We start from the raw sequence: 19,656 nt of genomic DNA on the forward strand, positions 1-19,656 counted from the left end.
GCTATATACTGTGTACAATGGATAACCTAATATGCCTTTCATTTAACTGGCTGGGCAGGTTTCTACCGTCTGTGGAACATGGAATCAAACCAGAATATGTTGGCACAACAGGCCAGTAAAACCGGTTCTTCTGTAGATCCAGAACCTGTCCAACCAGTTTGTATCAAAGGCTAGCCCAACATGCTGCAGCGGCTCAGCTCTGCTAAGCTCGTACTGGGTGAGTTATCCCCACCTCCCGTCAACTCCCAACAAACTACTCAGAATATTGTAGCCTCCAGCAAAATAATTCAGAGTTCTAGTGGGAGGGGTAGATCTGTGTCAGGTATAGCAAGAGTCCATTGTTATAAGCCTCTCATGGTAGACATATACAAGCAAGTTGTCTATTATCTTCAAAGGTAGGTAATCCTTTTAAAAATGTATTCTAGGGCACTCTGCTGACTACAACCTCTAGAAAGAGATTACCTACAATGAAAATGAATCCTGTAATGTCTGACCTTTTCCATTAGTCTGCTTGGCTTTGCTTGATCTAGCTTAGCCTTGAGGAGAAAGATTGATATTCCCCACAAGGGTAGTGGCCTTGAGAGCTAGAAGGAAAAATTTCTAGAAGGAGAGAAACAAGGTGTAGGTTGAACAAACATTTGCTTGAGTGTGTTATCTTCCTTGTTCTCAAATGATCCTCATGCCATTCCAGTCTAAAATGGAAAAACTCCTACGTACTAGGGAAACGTAAAGAAGTTTTGCTTTGGATATTCAACAGTTCACCACAAAGTATTGATCAACTATGTTTCAAGAACTGTGCCAGGTACAGGGTTCACAATGTAAGTAAAATTAGTAAAGAGAGCAATGTCAAAGTTCTCGATTAAGCATGTCTAGTAAGCTTTTGGAAAGAAGAAATGAGCAGCAAAACATTACATTTTGACAGAAATTAGTTTGTATTAAGAGAGATCATGTGAGATTTGTTCTTACTCTCTCATATACTTGCATATTTAGAAGCAGTCTTTCCTGTCTACTGATGTAGTGATTCTGAAACGTTTGTGCTTAAGAATCATCTGAAGTGTTGATTAAGAGCACAGATTCCTGGGCCTAACTTCCACAGATTCTGCTTCGACATTCAATAGGAATGTTGCCCAAGCACTTCTAGTGATTCTGATGCAATTGTTGCAGGGACCATAGGCACATATTCCATGCTCAGTTTCTCTTCTATTTTTATATCTAATTAAAAAGAATACATATGGGCCAGGCACGGTGGGGCATGCCTGTAATCCCAGCACTTTGGAAGGCCGAGGCGGGCAAATCACGAGGTCAGGAGATCGAGACCATCCTGCCAGCATGATGAAATCCTGTCTCTACTAAAAATACAAAAATTAGCTGGGCATGGTGGTGCACTTCTGTAATACCAGCTACTAGGGAGGTTGAGGCAGGAGAACTACTTGAACCAGGAAGGCGGAGGTTGCAGTGAGCCGAGATCGCGCCACTGTGCTCCAGCCTGGTGACAGAGTGAGACTCTGTCTCAAAAAAAAAAAAAAAAAACGATACCTATGAACCCAAACTTGTCATTTTTATTTTTGTATCTCTAGTGTCTAGAACGCTGACTGGCACTTAGAAGGTACTTAATAAATGCTTATCAGAGTCAGCACTTGTTATATCTCGGGAATCACAACTAGTAACAACTATGTGAATCAAACTCTATTAAGTACTATAATTATAATAATTGAGATGGGAGCTCAGAAATGGGAATGAGTATGACTGTAAGTATGGGGAAGACTTCTTGTGGGAAATTGGTTTAGAGACTTTTCTTTTTAAACCATGGCCAAAGATTTCTAACAAAAGGTTAAAGGAACAATAAAAATAAGGCCGGGCGCGGTGGCTTACGCCTTTAATCCCAGCACTTTGGGAGGCCGAGGCGGGTGGATCACGAGGTCAAGAGATCGAGACCATCCTGGTCAACATGGTGAAACCCCGTCTCTACTAAAAATACAAAAATTAGCTGGGCATGGTGGCGCATGCCTGTAGTCCCAGCTACTCGGGAGGCTGAGGCAGGAGAATTGCTTGAACCCAGGAGGCAGAGGTTGCAGTGAGCCGATATCGAGCCATTGCACTCCAGCCTGGGTAACAAGAGCAAAACTCTGTCTCAAAAAAAAAAAAAAAGGAACAATAAAAATAATGCCTTTGATTTGATAACAGTAATGAAAGTGTTAAGTATGTGAGGAAACCATGAACTCAAAACTTGGTAATAAGGTTATTTTCTACGACAGGCATCAGCAGGTTTTTCCTTAAAGGATCAGAGACTAATAAAGTTTGTGGGCCGGATTGTCTGTCTCAACTATTCAGTTGTAACAGTATAGCACAAAAACAGACATAGACAATAGTCATTTAAATGGGTGTGATATTGTAAAATATGTGTTTGGTCTTGACCCTTTTTCCTGGTGTACGTAGACTCTCCAAAGTGATGTCTTTGGATGTTAATCAGTTGACTGACAGCTGGCAACCCCTAGGTAGCTTCAGGATGGGGGCTGGCCACCAGAAAGACCAAGGCAGGACTAGAGGCTTAGGATTTTCAGCCCCTCCCCACAACCTGCAGGGTAAATTGATCACTAATGGCCAGTGGTTTAATCAGTCATGCCTATGTAATGAAGTCCCATGAAAACCCAAAGGACACAATAGCTTTCAGATAGCTGAACACATGGAGCTTCCTGGAGGGTGGTGCACTGGTGAGGGCATGGAAGTGCTACACCCCTTCTCACATGCCTTCCTCATGACTCTCTTCAATCTGTACCTATGGCAATATCCTTTACTGTAAACTGGTAAACATAAATGGTTCCCTTTAATTCTGTGAGCTGCTCTAGCAAATTAATCAAACTCAAGGAGGGGGTCTTGGGATCCCCAGTTCATAACCAATCTGTTAAAAGCACAGGTAAAAATAACCCAGGACTTGCAATTGGCATCAGAAGTAGGCGGCAGTCTTTTGGTATTGTGCCCTCAACTTGTGGAATTTGATTTCTAGGTAGATAGTGTCAGAACTAAATTGGAGGATACCTACCTGGTATCGGCTGCAGAATTCATTGCTTGCTTGTTAGTAGGGGAAAGTCTCCACACAATTGGTTGCAGAAGTCTTCTATGTTGATTGTTTGTTGCTGAGTGAGAGAATAGAAAAAGTACTTTGAGTGTGCTTTTCTCCACACTATGGGTGTGGATGTGCTCTAATAAAACTTTACAAAACAAGTAGCAGGCCAGATTTGGCTAGTAAGCTGACCCCTAATCTAGAGTAAAACCTGTGAATTGTTAATTGAAAAATTAACAAGATTGCATAATTGACTAGGCAAATGGGCTTTCAAGTCATAAAGACTTAGTTTCTATCCCGGTTTGATGGTCACCTGAATCAAACATCAGTTTTATTTATAAAATTGGAAGCAAAATAATAGTACCTACCCCCTAGAGTTATTACAAGATTCAAATAATCATTTATGTAAAGGTTTATCATAAAATGTAGTACACAGTAGGGCTTGATAAAATGTCAACTGAAAATAAAACAAGTTAAACATAGCAGTTGAATGTGTTTATTTCTGTTCTTGAAATCCTAATAAAATGACAGTACAGAACCAAAACTGCATGAACCTTTAAAGATCAAAAGTGCAAACCAACAGGAAGTTGAAAAAGATTTTAAAAAATTTTAAAAAAATAAAATAAAGATAAAAACGATTGAGAGAGGTAGCAGATAAGAGACATCCATGTATTGTTGCAAGGAGGAATGAGAATGAGTGGTGACTTAGCAGAATAGGGAGGAAGTTTAACTACTTCCCTTAATAAAAGCAAGTCTGTCTCTACTGCAGAATGCTGGAAAAATTCAGGATTTGGAGGTACAAGGTACCCTTAAATAGCCTCGGGGAGTAGAGTGGGTGGAAGGGAAAGATTGGTTGAAAATCTGCTTAAGGAACAGTTTACTCCATAGGTCCCATCTCAACCCAGAAGCCTGGATTCTTTGACCTTGACAGAAATAGGTAGGACTTGTTGATTTATGGTAGAAGAGTTTATCTCAGATTTGTTCTAGATTTGGGAATACTAAGCAGAGCTGAGAGTGGATAGTAAAGCATCATATTGAAATCAAAGTGATTATATTATTTTCCTATTGCTTCTATAACAAATTACCCCAAACATAGTGGTTAAAAAAAACCACAATTTATTGTCTTACAATTCTAGAAGTCAGAAGTCCAAAGTGGGTCTCAGTTGGTTAAAATTAAGGTGTCAGCAGAGTTGCCTTTCTTTATGGAGGCTCTAGAAAGAAATTTTGTTTTCTTGCCTTTTCCAGTTCCTTTCAGCCACCTGCATTACTTGGTTCATGGCTCCCTTACTTCTTCAAAGCCAGCAATGGCTTTTTCACATCATATCATTTTGTCCCTAATTCTCCTGCCCTCCTCTTCCATATTTAAATCCAACTGAATAATCCAAGATAACCTCCCTTTTTAAGGTCAATTGATTAGCAACCTTGATTCTACCTGCTATCTAAATTCTCTTTTGCCATGTAACATAGTATTTTCATAGGTTCCTGGGATTAGGATGTGTTGACATCTTTGAGAGGCCATTTTTCTGCCTACCCAAGTCAGAGTCTATGTATTGGTTGGTGAGATACCCATGTTTGTTCATCTGCTTGGCTTCCAAATGCTAGTAACTAGGTTTATATTCTTCACTCACAAAGTAGGAAACTGGAGAATTTATCTGAGAAACTCTCAAGATCCTGATCTCCCTAATACATTGTAACTAGGACTGATCCCCCCACCCCCAGACATTTGGCAATGTTTGGAGAGATATTTGATTGTAACAACTAAGGATATGGGCAATGTACTTTTGGCATCTAGTGTATAGGGGCCAAGGATGCTGCTAAATATCTTGCAATACACAGAGAAGCTCATCTTCCTGTCCCCAAAAATAATTATTCAGCTCAAAATGTCAATAGGGCCAAGGTTGAGAAATCCTACCCTAATGTTAAGTCTACCAATTAACATCACCCTAACATAAATCAGTGACTGATTAGAGATCATGTAAAATGAAAAAGAGAGGAAAAGAAACCAACAGATAAAAACTCAGAAAAAACAATCAATGCAGGGAATCGAATAGTATTTTAAATTGACTATATTAATATGTTCAGAGAAATAAGACAAGCTACTGATTATGTAAAACAAGAACAGAAAGACCATCCAAAAGTGGAACTTTTTGAGAACACAAAAGAGACATTGGAAAGTAAAAATACGATAGTAGAAAGGAAGTCAGAGGTATAACCCGGGTAAAGTTTAGTGATTTCACAAAGATTGACAGATTGGATAAAAATGTAAGACCCAACAGTATGCTGCCTGCAATAAACATATTTTAGATGTGAAAACCCTAATAGGTTAATTAAAAGTAAAAGGACCAAAAGGACTTACGATGTCAACACTAATCAAAAGATACTTATATTGCTATCAGACAAAATAGGTTTTAGATCAGAGTATATTACTAAGAAAAAAGGATCATTTCAAAATGATAAAGGGGTGAATTCATCAAAAGCACCTAACATAATTGTATATATTCATGCATCTAATGATATAAATGGAAAAATAGGAATCAAGAGCTGATAGAACTGAAAGAAGTAGAGGAAAAATTTATAACTAGATCCCATTATTATATCTGGAGATTCCAATACCCCTCTTTCAATAATTGATAGGGTAAGTAGATTGAAAATCAGTAAAATTGGAGAAGGCTTAATACTATCAACCTACTAGATATAATTGACATTTGTAGATCTCTTTAAGATGACAAAACACACATTCTTTTCAAGCGTGCATGGGACATTGACCAAGTTAGGCTATATTTTAGGTCATAAAACAGTTCTCAAATTTAAACAGACTCAAGTAATACAAAGTATGTTTTCTGATGACAGTGGGATTAAGTTAGAAATAAATAACACAATGATGTTTGGAAAATTCCCCAAATATTTGTAAACTAAACAACACACTCCTAAATAACTCATAGGTTAGTGATGAAATCAAGCAGGAAACTATTTTGAGCTAGATGGTAATTAAAATTCAACATATTAAAATTGTGGGATATTGCTACAGCAGTACTTAAAAGGAAACTTATGACACTAAATGCATTTTAAATAAAACATAGACATTAAATGTCTATGTTGGAAAAAGAAAGATCTCAAATCAGTGACCTCAACTTCTATCTTAAGAAACCGAAAAAAGAAGAGAAAGAAAATAACAAAAATTAGAGTAGAAATCAATAAACTTGAAGACAGAGATAGAGAAAATCAGTACAACTGAAAGCTGCTTCTTCGACTGAATCAATACAACTGATAAACCTCTAGCCACATTGATCAGGAAAAAAAAATGGGGGATAGGATTAGGGCTAGTGGGAGAAGACACAAATTATCAACATTAGGAATGAAAGAAGTAATATCAATACAGATGCAACAGATTAAAAGTGTAAGAAGGGCATATTATGAGCTTTATGCAAGTATGATCAACTTAGATGAAATAGACACATTTACTTGAGATACACAAACTATCAAAACTAACCCAAGAAGAAATAGCTTTTTATTTATTAAATAAATTTAATTTGTAGTTAACCTAACCATAAAGAATTCCAGGCTCATGCCTGTAATCCCAGCACTTTGGGAGGCCGAGGCGGGTGGATCATGAGGTCAAGAGATCGAGACCATCCTGGTCAACATGGTGAAACGCCGTCTCCATCCTGGTCAACATGGTGAAACGCTGTCTCTACTAAAAATACAAAAAAATAGCTGGGCATGGTGGCGCGTGCCTGTAATCCCAGCTACTCAGGAGGCTGAGGCAGGAGAATTGCCTGAACCCAGGAGGTGGAGGTTGTGGTGAGCCAAGATCGCGCCATTGCACTCCAGCCTGGGTAACAAGAGTGAAACTCCGTCTCAAAAAAAAAAAAGAAAAAAAAAAAGAATTCCAAGCCAAGAGTTTCACTGGTAAATGGTTTCACTGGAATTCTTACAAACATTTCAGGAAGATATAACACCAATTTTATGCAAACTTTTCCAGAAAATCAAAGAGGAAGAAATAACTCTCAATTCATTTTATGAGGTCAGCATTACTCTTGATACCAAAATTAAACAAAGACATTGTAAGAAAGGAATTTTCTATATTTATGTTTCTTATGAAATAGTTATAAAATTCTGAAAATTTTAGCAAATTGAAACCAATGATCATTTCAATAGATGAAAAAATTTTGAACAATATTTGACAGCCTTTCCTGATAAAAAGTATTTGTAAACTAGGAATGGAAGAGAATTCACTCATTAAGAAACCTGCAGCTGATATCATAGTTAATGGGGATAGTGAAAGACGGAAACAAATAAGGCAAGAAAAAACAAAAGGCCGTATAGACTGGAAAGGAAGAAGTAAAAGTGTCTTTGCAGATAACATGAGTATCTATGTAGAAAATTCTGTAGCAACTACAAAAAATATCCTAAAACTAATAATTGAATTTTGCAAGCTCATGGTAAACAATATCAATACACAAAAACAATAATAAATAATAGCAATGAATAACCTAAAATTAAAATCTGAAAAACAATACTATTTACAATAGTATTGTAGTAGTACAAAAAATTATGAAATATTTTGGTATAAATTTTACAAAAAATGTGGGAGAACTATAACTAAAAACTATAAAATATTGCTGATGGACATTAAAGAATACTCAAATAGAGAGATACAGGGTTCATGGATTGGAAGAATCTTTCTTCTTAAGATGTAATTTCTTGGCTGGGCATGATAGCTCATGCTTATAATTCTAGCACTTTGGGAGGCTGAGGAGGGGGGATCGCTTGAGCTCAGGAGGTCAATGCTGCAGTGAGCTGTGTTCGAGCCACTTCAGCCTGGGCAACAGAGGGAGACCCTGTAAAAAAAAGATGTAGGCCTGGCGTGGTGGCTCACACCTGTAATCCCAGCACTTTGAGAGGTCAAGGCAGGTGGATCACCTGAGGTTAGGAGTTCGAGACCAGCCTGGCCAACATAGCGAAACCCCATCTCTACTAAAAATACAAAATTAGCCAGGTGCAGTGACATGTGCTTGTAATCAAACTACTCTGGAGGCTGAGGCAGGAGAATTGCTTGGACTCAGGAGGCGGAGGTTGCTGTGAGCCAAGATCGCACCACTGCACTCTAACTCAGGGGTGACAGAGTGAGACTGTGTCTCAAAAAAAAAAAAAAAAAAAGGATTTTTTTCCTAAATTGATCTATAAATTTAAATTTTATGCAATCCTAGTAAACATTCTAGCATTTTTGTATAAATTGACAGGTTGATTATAAAATTTATGTTGAAATGCCAAGTTAGAACAACTTTGAATAAATTAGAGAATTTATACTTAGTGCTGTGCTGATAGGTGTTTAACAACTAGCTCTCTGGAAATATTTTTGTGGTGTAAATATACCATGGCCGATTTCAAGCTACTAATGTGATATCACTGAACACAGGGTACAGAAGAGATGTACAAGATCAGCTCTTGTAAATGGGTACACCCAGTTTCAGCACACCTCTTCGAACTCCTGACCTCCAGTGATCCACCTGCCTCAGCCTCCCAAAGTGCTGGGATTACAGGCGTGAGCCACCGCGCCCGGCCAAGCACATCTCTTATTACACTACAAGATTTTGAGATTTATCATAAAGCTAAAGTAATCAAAATGGTATGCTATTGGCATAGACAATAAAAATTCAGTAAGAATGTATAACAAGTTCAGAAATAGACCCACACATATATGACCAATTCATTTTTGACAAAGGTAAAAAGATAATTCAGGAGAAAGAGTTTTTTCAACAATAGTGCTGGAAGAGTTAGATATTTACATAAAAAAAGAACTTTCCATGCCTTATACAAATGTTAACTTAGATCATGGTTTTTAAATATAAAATATAAAACTTCTGAAGTTTTAGGAGAAAAACTTTGTAACCTTGAGTTATACAAATACTATATATGACATCTAAGGAATGATTCAAAAGAGAACGAAGTTCATAGATTTGACTTTGTCAAATTAAGAACTTCTGATCTTCAAGTCATAGTTAAGAAATGAAAGGATAAGCCATAGACTGGGAGAAAATATTTGCAAATGACATATCAGATAAAGGGCTCATATCAAGAATACATAAAGAAGCTGGGAGCAGTTGTCTGTGCCTGTGGTCCCAGCTACTTGTGAGGCTGAAGCAGGAGGATTGCTTGAGCCGGGAAGGGCAAGGCTGCAGTGAGCTGTGTTGTACCACTGTACTCCAGCCTGGGCAACAGAGTGAGATGCTGTCTTAAAAAAAAAAAAAAAAAAAAAAAAAAAAGGCATGTTTGTATTATGATTTATATAAGCAATTTTTCTAATGAAAAAAAAAAAATCAGCCAGGCATGGTGGCTCAGACCTGTAATTCCAGCACTTTGGGAGGCCAAGGCAGGCAGATCACCTGAGGTCAGGAGTTCAAGACCAGCCTGATTAACATGGTGAAACCCTGTCTCTTACTAAAAATACAAAATTAGCCAGGTGTGGTGGTGCATCCCTGTAATCCCAGCTACTAGGGAGGCTGAGGCAGGAGAATTGCTTGAACCCCGGAAGTGGAGGTTGCAGTGAGCCGAGCTCTCACCATTGCATTCCAGCCTGGGCAACAAGAGTGAAACTCCATCTCAAAAAAAAACAGTCAAACCTAGATAAAACCATTAATCCAATGCAGAAGAAACTTCTAAAGAACTTTGGAGCTGGAGGTCTGTATTATGGTTCTGTTCTATCACTTTGGGTATTGTTATTGTGATTTTCAGTTTGCTCAAAATGAGGGAGTTGAAATGGTTGGCTTATAAGGTCATATATAGCTGAAGAATTCTGTGTAAAATAGGAGGAGTTCCCAAGAAACTTGCATGTGGAACATAGTGCCCTGCATTCAAATTTTAAGTGTTTAAAATAATTTTTATAAGATTAGAATGACTGATGGAGACTTACATATCTTAGTATTGTAATTAATTTTGGGGGGAAGGCAACAAAATTCTCAAGGAAAATTGTAAGCAAATGTAACATAACAACTATAACTTTTATGGTTTTAGATAAGCTCAATTTTTATAAAATAGTTATATTTTGAAGTAGAATTTCTGATCACAATAATTTTTTTCAATATTTTTGAAATACCTAAAATATTCTACCAATTATTTTGAGTTTTATTTTGACTATTTAAAATGACAAAGAAAAGCCAAGTTGGCTATCTTTCTGTTCTAATTACATCATTTTTGAGATTTGAGAGGATTTATTTTTGTTAATACTAGTTTACAATACCTCCATGAGTAAAGATCTGTTTGAGATAATTCTGATAAGCATTAATTATTAGTTTAAGAAATTACATGATACAATATATCAGTCTAGCAAAATCATACTTATATTCCATGAATATATAAAAATAAAAATAAATAGGGCCAGGTGCGGTGGCTCATGCCTGTAATCCCAGCACTTTGGGAGGCCGAGGTGGGCGGATCACGAGGTCAAGAGATCAAGATCATCCTGCTCAACATGGTGAAACCCCATCTCTACTAAAAAATACAAAAATTAGCTGGGCGTGGTGGCGCATACCTGTAGTCCCAGCTACTTGGGAGGCTGAGGCAGGAGCATTGCTTCAACCTGGGAGGCAGAGGTTGCAGTGAGCTGAGCTCATGCCACTGCACTCCAGCCTGGCATCTGGCAACAGAGCGAGACTCTGTCTCAAAAAAAAAAAAGAAAAAAGAAAAAAATGTCTCCCCCAACTGCTCAGAAGTCATTTATTCTGTATTAGTGTTTTCCAAATGTATTTGACCTCAGAACACATATGGCATACTTATTAACCCCTACCTACTATTGAATGAGGTATTCTATGTGACACTAGTTTGGAAAAATGATACAGTACTTTTATTCACCGTATTGTTGTGGTATCAAATGTCCCTCCTGAAATAGCAGCAGCCAGTGTGATTAAAACTTCCAGTAACTGTCTGGTTTTTCTATTTATTTATGATATCCTTTCATGTATGTTATATAAATTTTAGTTAAAATTATTTTAATCACAAATGAAACTAACATGAGCTACTTTAAGCAACAATAAAAAAGGGGGATTTATTTTGAGGCTATAAAGTTATCCCAAGAGGAACATAGGGATGTAGATATCTCAAAAGTAGGGAGTCAGTCTGGCCAAATGAGGAATTAGAACTAGGAAATAGCCCGATAACTCTCACTCTCTTTCTCTAGGGTCACTTGGTCTTTCATTTCTGCATCTGTCTGCAAGTCTATTACATCTTTCTTTGCAGATCCAAGTGTCAGCCAAAATATCCCAGTGCTTTGAGATTTAGATAATATTGACATGAACCATATTTCATACCCAGTGGCGCTCTGGTGGCTCCTGTGAGATTTCTACAAATTTCTGAATGAGAGGGCAGTGAGATAAGGGGGTGAGGGAATGCCAAGTTGATGTTCTCATGGTCACCTCTGGCTGTGGGTTTCTGTTTCCATATGTAATCGATTTTATTGAAGGTTTGGGGGTTTATATCATAGGAATATAATCAGGATTGCTTGTTGGGGATACCTTCAGGTACTCCTGGAAAATTCTTTTGGCCCTCATCCAAAAAGTCCTTACACTTCAAACTTTCTTACTGACTTCTTTCTCCTTCTTTCCTGGAGACAGAAAAGACAGATTTTTTGTTTTGTTTTGTTTTTGTTTTTGTTTTTTTTTCTGGTGTCATCCAGAGTAGTTTTACCATCTGCTTTGTTTCTGTGGCTTCTTGGTCTCAAGGTCTTACATTCTATCCCAAGCCTCTCAAACAAGGATGTGTCCCTTTATGGTTGTGTTAGTTTGCTAGGGTTAATTAGCACATTTATTTTCACACAGTTCTTGAGGGTTAAAAGTCTGAGATTAGGTTATCAGTAGGGTTGTCTTCTTCTGAGAGCTGTGAAGGAAGGATCCATTCCAGGCTTCTTCTTGTTTTGTAGATGGAAATGATCTCACTGCGCCTTCACATTGTCTTCCCTCTCCATTTTTCTGTGTCCAAATTTCCATATCTTAGTAAGGATACTGGTCACGTTGGATTAGGGCCCATCTTAATGACTTCACTTTAATTACCTCTTTAAAGACCCTAGATCCTTTTAGTTTATGTGTTTCATAAACTAATGATTGTGTTTTTATGCTATTGTGTGAGGTATGCCTCCCTCAGACCTTGTTACCAGTCTGCACATGAAAAAGTTTAAAAAAGGATCCTATCTCTAAATTCACTTACATTCTGAGTTACTAATGGCTAGGACTTCAACATAAGAATTTTTGGAGCAGAGACATAATTCAGCCTATAGTGCTGGTAGTTGTTGTTAAGATGATACATTTTTGCCCTTGTTACTTTTGCTTCACAGTGTTTATGGTGGGGGTAGGTTCTCCCTGAAGCAAATTAGTTTAAGCAAGCAGCCTTAGCTGATTAGAATTGGGTCTCAATTCCACATCTCCAGGAGGGAGAATTAGATTAACAGTGGTTAGATTTTGTATCCACCTCAGAACATTCACTTTTGGCCCGGGATCAGGTTTTTTCATACAATAAGGCTGATGGGGTTCATCCTTGTTGATTAGAAACAGTTTTCAGTGAAATTAGACAATTAGGAGCTGGTTAGTCCACTTAAGCATTTTCATCTACCATTTAAAAAGATAAATAAATTTTTAAAAAGTGGGCAGTTGTAATCATGTTCTCTGAGTTCCTGTCTCCCTGCCAGTGCTGCCTGGATGGCCTCCCAAAACTGCAACACAGCTACCACCAGCATTGCTGCCCATAAAGGAGCTGAGCACAGCAGGGGTACGGCACGATACAGCAGGAGCTGAAGACCCTGGTGATGTCTGGCAGCAAAGAAATTTCTGCCTTACCTGCATCAGACAACCTTTTGAAATCAGTAGGACCATCCCTGAAGCATAGAAGATCTGAGATATAAAGTTTTCCTGGAGTTCCCCAGTGGCTACCCATACAACATGCCCATGGTTAAGTTCCTCACACCCTGCTACTATGCTACTATGTCAACATGGATGCCCAGTGTAACACCTGTCTGGACATCCCGGACAAGTGTTCTGCCTTGTGTGATGTCAAGAACATCCTGCTCTACATCACAGCCTGCTAGTAGAACTCAACATCGATAGTCTTTTCAACACACATGCTGCTGGGCTCTAGAAACTCCCCAGCTTTTAAGAAATACCTGCAAGAAATGTACTGAAAGCAAGTCTCCAGCCAGGAGCCCTAACTTGGGCTGCCCAACCTCTCCTTGTGTTGTCTTTTCATTTTCCCTTAGAGAGTCTCTCTTTTTCTTGATTTCTGTATAGGACTCTGTATCTTGAGCTGTGGTGTTATTTTTGTTTTGTTTCTGTTTATTTATTTATTTAATATATATATTTTTGCACTTTAAGTTCTGGGGTACATGTGCAAAACATGCAGGATTGTTGCATAGGTACATACATGACAGTGGGGTTTGCTGCCTCCATTCCCCCGTCACCTATATCTGACATTTCTCCCCATGTTATCCCTCACCAACCTCCCTACCCCACACTGTCCCTTCCCTATTCCCCCACAACAGACCCCAGTGTGTGATGCTTCCCTCCCTGTGTCCATGTGTTCTCGTTGTTCAACACCCGCCTATGAGTGAGAACATTCGGTGTTTGATTTTCTGTTCTTGTGTCAGTTTGCTGAGAATGATGGTTTCCAGATTCATCCACGTCCCTACAAAGGACACAAACTCATCGTTTTTTTATGACTGCATAGTATTCCATGGTGTATATGTGCCACATTTTCCCTGTCCAGTCTATCATCGATGGGCATTTGGGTTGGTTCCAGGTCTTTGCTATTGTAAACTGGGCCACAATGAACATACGTGTGCATGTGTCTTTATAATAGAACGATTTATAGTCCTTTGGATATATACCCAGTAATGGGATTGCTCGGTCAAATGGAATTTCTATTTCTAGGTCCTTGAGAATTGCCACACTGTCTTCCACAATGGTTGAACTAATTTACACTCCCACCAACAGTGTAAAAGTGTTCCTATTTCTCCACATCCTCTCCAGCATCTGTTGTCTCCAGAATTTTTAATGATCGCCATTCTAACTGGTGTGAGATGGTATTTCAATGTGATGTTGATTTGCATTTCTCTAATGACCAGTCATGATAAGCATTTTTTTCATATGTTTGTTGGCCTCATAAATGTCTTCTTTTGAAAATTATTTGTTCATATCCTTTGCCCACTTTTGAATGGGTTTGTTTCTGTTTATTTTTTATTTTATTTTTGAGATATTCTTGCTCTAACAGGCTGGAGTGCAGTGGCATGATCATGGCTCACTGTAGCCTTGACTCCTGGCTCATTTAATCCTGCCACCTCAGCCTCCTGTGCAGCTGGAACCACAGGTGTAAGCCACAGTGCCAGGCTAATTTTTATTTTTATTTTGTCGAGATGGGGTCTATCTGTGTTATCCAGGCTGTTCTGGAACTCCACGGATCAAGAGATCGTCCTACCTTGTCCTTCCAAAGTGCTGGGATTATAGGCATGAGCCACAACATTTGGCCCATTGTCACTGATTGAGCTCTTGTGATGTATATTAAATAAATACATTTTGGTTATAAAACAACAAAAATTGTAAATTAAAATTTATTTAGAATCAAAAAGAAAAGAGTACTATGGTATATTTTCTAATTTCAGTGGCTAAAACCAACTTCAATAGTAGAATATATTCTTAAGAATTTGTTACTCAGAAAAAAATGCTATGATTGATCAAAACTTAAAAAGAACCTGAAATGGTTATTTTATATCTGTATTTAATGATTAAGTAATTGGTATACTTAAACTTGTAATATGAAGCCATAGACCTACAAAGCAAGATGAACTTATGATTAAATATGCAACTTGCATTGTCTGAAGTTACCTAAGTACTATACAGGTGCTAATGAATTCTCCAACTTGAGGAGACATGCAGTGGAAGTTGCATCACTTTTTGGTTCTGTGTGCTGCTGTAAGCAGTGATTTTTCTTTTCTTTTTTGCCCACCTATAGTTTTTTTTTTTTCCTTTAAGTTACTACCTTGTGCCAAATTAAGAGATATAAATTTGCAAATAGCTTCATTTTATGTGCCAGCAATAATTAGACTCACAGGGAAAAGTAACCTCATCTACATTTACAGAAGAAGTTAGTATTTTATATTTCACTCACTGGATATGTGTGTCACTACAACTTATTTTTTTCTGTGATATATTTTAGAGCTTTCCTATGTCTGAGAGTGTCATGATCAGTGTCTTTAATGCTAGAGAGGTCATAATTAGCTAGAAACATGGCCAGAGGTCACATTTTCTAAGTAGGAACATGCTATTACTTCTGGCCTGGAAAGCAGTGGCACACTTTTATATATCTCCCTAACCGGCTTCCCCTTCTCAGCACTATGGTAGTCTTGTTAAGAGTTTGAATTTCAAAATGAGAAGGACCTGAGTTAAAATCCCAGTTCAACCATATACTAACTGTAACATCTTAGGTAAGTTACTGGGCTTCTGAGTGTAGTTTCTTCATCTGTAAAAAGGAATGATAAGATTATTACAATGATTAAATGGGATAATATTCGCAATATGCTTAGCAAGAGCCTGACACATAGTAAATGTTTTAAAAGTAGTAGCAATAACTAAAATTATATTAATCATAGTTTTCAATGCCAGGTATGGGGAAACAAAGTTGCATGGGCCATGGTTCCTATTTACAAGAAACAGAGTATGTGACTCAAAAAGTATCACTATAGAGGGGTGGGAGGATTGGGATGTTGTCTAAAGGGCCCAAAATTTCAGTTAGACAAGACGAATATTTCAAAAGATCTATTGTACCTCATGGTGATTATAATTAATAACACTAGATGGTATACTTGAAAATTGCTGAGAGTAGATTTTAAGTGTTCTCATGACCAAAAAATGGTATGTGAAATAATGCAGATGTTAAATGGCTTGATTTAGCCTTTATACAATATGCACATATATCAAAACATCATGTTATACACCAAAAATACAATGTTTATGAATTTAAAAAAGTATCACTGTAAATGTATCATTATATTGGGAATGCACTTGGTACTGGATAGTTGGTTCTTGGTATTTCCATTCAATGCTATGTTATTCTTTTTTTTTTTTTTTAAGGCAGTCTTGCATGCTCTGTCACCCAGGCCGGAGTGCAGTGGCGTGATCTTGGCTCACTGCAACCTCCACCTCCTGGGTTCAAGTGATTCTTCTGTCTCAGTCTCCTGAGGAGCTGGGATGACAGGCGGGCACCACCATGCTTGGCTAATTTTTTGTATTTTTAGTAGAGATGGGGTTTCACCATGTTGGCCAGGCTGGTCTTGAGCTCCTGACCTCAGGCGATCCACCTGCCTTGGCCTCCTAAAGTGCTAGGATTATGGGCATAAGCCATCGCGCCCGACCCTATGTTGTTATTTTTTTTTAAATTACCTATAAATGCCAGGTGCGGTGTCTCATACCTGTAATCCCAGCACTTTGGGAGGCTGAGGTAGGTGGATCACCTGAGGTTAGGAGTTTGAGACCATCATGGCTAACATGATGAAACCCTGTCTCTACTAAAATTACAAAAGATTAGCTGGGCGTGGTGGCACAGGCCTGTAGTCCTAGCTACTTGGGAGGCTGAGGCAGGAGAATCGCTTGAACCCAGGAGGCAGAGGTTGCAGTGAGCCAAGATCTCACCACTGCACTCCAGTCTGGGCAGCGGAGCGAGACTCCATCTCAAGAAAAAAAAAACACCAATAAATAAGACCAGGTGCGGTGGCTCATGCCTGTAATCCCAGCACTTTGGGAGGCCAAGGCAGGTGGATCATGAGGTCAAGAGATGGAGATCATTCTGGCCAACATGGTGAAACCCTGTCTCTACTAAAAATACAAAAATTAGCTGGGCATGGTGTGTGCCTGTAGTCCCAGCTACTTGGGAGGCTGAGGCAGGAGAATCGCTTGAACTTGGGAGGCAGAGGTTGCAGTGAGCTGAGATCACACTGCTACACTCCATACACTGCAACCTGGCAACAGAGTGAGACTCCGTCTTAAAAAAAAAAAAAATTACCTATAAATAAACCTTTCTCTTAAATTTGGATTTTAAGAACTTTATACCTAAAACAAGGTATTGTAAATGACTCATTAGAACTGTAGGTATTGGCATTCTCTGTCCCGCTCTTAGTTCCGTCCCAGCCCCACAGCTGTTGGGCTCTTTCTTAGGTACCAAGAAGACAGCCGAGTGGGCGTGATATCCAATTGATGGGCCATATTCACCCTAGAAGATGAGTTTTGGTCAAGATGGGAGGTTGAGAGAAAAGATAAGAATATGAGATGCAAACTCAGGAAATGTATCCAGAATTGAGGCAAAACAAAACAAAACAAAACAAAACAAAACAAAACAAAACAAAACAAAACAGGATCAAGTCATTCAGTTGGTACCCAAGGCCAGGATTCCTCCAGGCACCTGTACCTTGGGAAAGAGGGACCAGAGAAACCAGGAACTCAGGAGATCTGGGTAGGAGCTCAAGCTAGGAGCCTGACTTTTGTAAGGGCAGTCTAACCAAGGAGTAGCGTACACTGAGGTGGAGAGAACAGCAATTAGTGTTCTAAGTGGGCTGTAAACCTTTTTGACTGTTGATCTTTATTTATTTATACATTATACACACACTATTACTAACATCTTAGTTCAATGACAAATAAAGTTCATTGTTACTGATAATTGCAATTTTTTCAAAGAGTTTAAAAATAATTTTAAAATTACTTTGGCTAGTTTCTTTCCAGACTTGATTATATTGTTACTATTTTTAAATAAAGATGGGGCTGATACAGATTCTGCTGTTTTCTTCTTTGGTATTGTGTGTGTCCATTGTTAGTATTACCTTCAATTTGCCTTTTCTTTGCCTTTTAAAGCCATTGTGTGAGAGTTAATTTAGTAATCCATAAGTGCACTTAATTGGGCACGCATAGGTGGAAATACATTACCACATACTGAAACTCAGTGAAAATCTAAGAGATCTTATTTACTCTTTCTATTTGAAAGCATCTGCTCTTCCCTCTGGTTTCTTCAAATATCATGTGGAACATGTACCTTTTCCTAACATTCATAGGATAAACAGTCACAATATAATCCTTTTGTATTTTTCTGAACTGATAATGGAAGAGGTTGGGAGAAGTTAAGAATGTACTACTTTGTTTCTTATAATAAAGAAAAGAGACAGATGTGTAGAGCTGCAGAGAAGAGGAGAAAGTGGAGGCTAAAGAGATGTGGGCAATTACTAGGGGGGCAAGTTTTGGGATAAAGATAAGAATACAGGATCTTTTGAGGAAGTTTTGGGATAAATATATGAATACAGAATCTTTTTTTTTTTTTTTTTTTCTTTAGAAAACAGTTTTACTACTTTTTTATTGGTTTAGAAACATACTGTTGTGTTTTTTTTTTTTTTTTTTTATTGCATTTTAGGTTTTGGGGTACATGTGAAAAACATGCAAGGTTGTTGCATAGGTGCATACGTGGCAGTGTGATTTGCTGCCTTCCTCCCCTTCACCCATATCTGGCATTTCTCCCCATGCTATCCCTCCCCAATTCCGCACCCCCCCGCTGTCCCCCCCACTCCCCCACAACAGACCCCCATGTATAATGCTCCCCTCCCTGTGTCCATGTGTTCTCCTTGTTCAACACCCGCCTATGAGTGAGAACATGTGGTGTTTGATTTTGTGTTCTTGTGTCAGTTTGCTGAGAATGATGGTTTCCAGGTTCATCCATGTCCCTACAAAGGACGCGAACTCCTCGTTTTTAATGGCTGCATAATATTCCATGGTGTATATGTGCCACATTTTTCCTGTCCAGTCTATCATCGATGGGCATTTGGGTTGGTTCCAGGTCTTTGCTATTGTAAACTGTGCTGCTATGAACATTCGTGTGCATGTGTCCTTATAGTAGAACGATTTATAATCCTTTGGATATATGCCCAGTAATGGGATTGCTGGGTCAAATGGAATTTCTATTTCTAGGTCCTTGAGGAATCGCCACACTGTTTTCCACAATGGTTGAACTAATTTACACTCCCACCAACAGTGTAAAAGTGTTCCTATTTCTCCACATCCTCTCCAGCATCTGTTGTCTCCAGATTTTTTAATGATTGCCATTCTAACTGGTGTGAGATGGTATCTCAATGTAGTTTTGATTTGCATTTCTCTAATGGCCAGTGATGATGAGCATTTTTTCATATGCTTGTTGGCCTCATGTATGTCTTCTTTTGTAAAGTATCTGTTCATATCCTTCGCCCACTTTTGAATGGGCTTGTTTGTTTTTTTCTTGTAAATCTTTTTTAGCTCGTTGTAAATTCTGGATATCAGCCCTTTGTCAGATGGGTAGGCTGCAAAAATTTTTTCCCATTCTGTTGGTTGCCGATTCACTCTATTGACTGTTTCTTTTGCTGTGCAGAAGCTGTGGAGTTTGATTAGGTCCCATTTGTCTATTTTGGCTTTTGTTGCCAATGCTTTTGGTGTTTTGGTCATGAAGTCCTTGCCTACGCCTATGTCCTGAATGGTTTTGCCTAGGTTTCCTTCTAGTGATTTTATGGTGTTAGGTCTTATGTTTAAGTCTTTAATCCATCTGGAGTCAATTTT

At 38.4% G+C, this 19,656-nt stretch overlaps 2 pseudogenes; both read left to right on the plus strand.

Moving 5' to 3' along the window:
- LOC105712104 (ubiquitin-conjugating enzyme E2 C-like) overlaps positions 1-13,253 on the plus strand; it is a 30,536-nt pseudogene extending 17,283 nt beyond the window's left edge.
- LOC135276165 (small nucleolar RNA U13) lies at positions 12,123-12,232 on the plus strand (annotated as a pseudogene).
- Positions 13,254-19,656: the final 6,403 nt, after the last annotated feature.

Source organism: Aotus nancymaae, unplaced genomic scaffold, assembly GCF_030222135.1.
Source record: "Aotus nancymaae isolate 86718 unplaced genomic scaffold, 86718_ANA_hifiasm-v0.15.2.pri h1tg000020l, whole genome shotgun sequence".
NCBI classification, from domain to species: domain Eukaryota; kingdom Metazoa; phylum Chordata; class Mammalia; order Primates; family Aotidae; genus Aotus; species Aotus nancymaae.